This window comes from Pteropus vampyrus, unplaced genomic scaffold (genome assembly GCF_000151845.1).
Source record: "Pteropus vampyrus isolate Shadow unplaced genomic scaffold, Pvam_2.0 Scaffold431, whole genome shotgun sequence".
Taxonomy (NCBI): domain Eukaryota; kingdom Metazoa; phylum Chordata; class Mammalia; order Chiroptera; family Pteropodidae; genus Pteropus; species Pteropus vampyrus.
The window spans coordinates 308,981-311,217 of record NW_011889212.1 but is presented as its reverse complement, the minus strand read 5'-3'; positions in this window follow the sequence as shown (position 1 = coordinate 311,217).

The following is a 2,237-nucleotide window of genomic DNA, read 5'->3' as shown; positions in this document are numbered from 1 at the left end:
TGCCAATAAAACAAATTTTTCAGCTATGTTTTATTTCAGGACTTCTCAGAACTTTTAATTAACAAATATCCATTTGAAACTAAGATGTTATAGATGGCAGAATGTTCCTTAGAGAGTCCCATGACAGTCATATTCTGTAGAATGCACTTTAGAAAAAAATTCTACTTATTTTTATTGCAATAGAAAATATGATGTCATAAATTCTTAGAAGGATTTTGTATTGCTTATCATCATAACTTGAACTGGAAATTATTTGAAACTAATTAATCAGTTATGCTCTGTAGTTATAGGCACAAGTAGCCTTTTCCAGAATCCTGTTTTGACATTGAACCCATCCCTTATCTATTTTTTCATTCTACTTATTAAACGAACTCTAATTTACATGGCCCCAATTCCATCTTGAATGCTTTGGAAAGTGTTCATTCTCTTTATATATTTTGACTATTTAGTCTTTAAAAGTTTGGTAGATTTCACTAATGTAGACATCTGGGCTTAGAGTTCTTTGTGTAGAAAGTTGTTAACTACTTTTTAATAGGAAAAGGACTATTCAGGTCATCTGTTTCTTCCTGTAGTTGCAGTGAATGCCCTCAGTGAATGCATCACAAGATTCGTGTTCCTTTAGCTTCACCTTGTGTTGAGGATGCTGACTGATGAGACAAAAGGTTTTCTTGGTGCCTACCTCACTATCAGCTTTGATCTTCCCTTTGTTTCTATGTAGCAGATAAGACCACTCCATATTCTCTACCCTCCTTCAGGAGTACAGCACTGTTACTTGTTACTTGATCCCAGCTAGTCTTGTGAAGCTGGGGATAACATATTACCAATTGGGTTAGTTCAGTCTCAGTCTTAGCCGGGAGCTGTGTTTCCGTGTCTTGAAAGTGGAGACTTTTCAGTAATTCTGCCCTTTCCTTAGTGTTGCAGGAAACTTCTGATGAATCTGCTTGAAGCCCAGGGTTATAGAGTTGTTTCGATCCTTTTCCTTAGGAGCAATGGGCCTTCACTTGTGCTCTTCCTCCGGTGGCTAAAAGCTTTTGTTTCTTAGGTGAGAAAAACTGGGCAAGGTGTAGTTCCCATCCTACAGTGGCTGATATTCCTCTCTATCAGGACTGTTTTATAATGAAGGCCTTCTTTGGCCTCTAGTCTTCCCCTCAGATTTTCTCATGAAGATTCAGTTGAGGTATAGGGAGAAAAACTCAAGGTGGTGTGAATTCCCCTTTGTGTCACGTGCACATGACTACCAGCCATCCTATATTCTCACATAGGATCACACTCAGCTTTGAGGAATTGTTCAAAAATTTGAACAAATTCTTTTCACTGGCTTGCATGGCATCTGGCATCTGACCCTGGTAAACACAGGATCATGTTCCATCTTTCTTTGGAGTTGCCTATTTTTCCTTAGTTTTGGGGTTAGTTTTTTGGTCTATGATTTCAACTATCTGACAGGTTCAAGAAAATTGTTAGTTTTTAAATCTAGTGTGTTTTTGTCATAAAGTTTTGAGTGATAGTCTTTTTATTTAACTTTGTATATGCTAAGTGAAAACTCTAAGTCCTGGTAAAAATTTTAAATTTGTTGTAGCATCTGAGTGGAGGGACATCTATGTGTCCATTGTCAACTTCCTACAACTGTATTTCTCAAAGCAGGGACTGTGGGATGCTGAATCACAAATACCCAGGATGATTGATAAAAAACAAATAGGATTTTATTTATGAACTATATCATAGAAATTTTTGCATATGATCATTTTAGAGTCAACCTGAGCAGTCTGTATTCTTAATAGGCTTAAAATATTCTAAATTTTGAGAACTATCATTCTGGAAAGTTGAGACATGATTATTAATCATATTCGTGGATGGAGAAAATGTGATAATCTTTAGGAAGTGAGATAGTTGAATGCAGAACTGGCTAACTCAAAACTGAACAACAACCCACCCTCTGCCATACACGCACACATGCAGACACATATACACCCTTGACTTGACTTAATCCACAGGGAACTTTGTTTAATTACCTACCTGATGGAATTGTCCTATCTTCTGGAACTGTTTACTGACTTTCTAAATTCTATAGCTTTGGCTAATTATCTATTTTGTACTTCTGTCATAGTACTTGTCACATTGATATAGCATAGTGTAATGTAACTAAATATAGTGGCCAAGAATGTAAATCCAGTGGCAAACTTCCTAAATTCAATCTTGGCTTCACTTTTCACCATTTCTGTGACCATGAAAAAGACAAC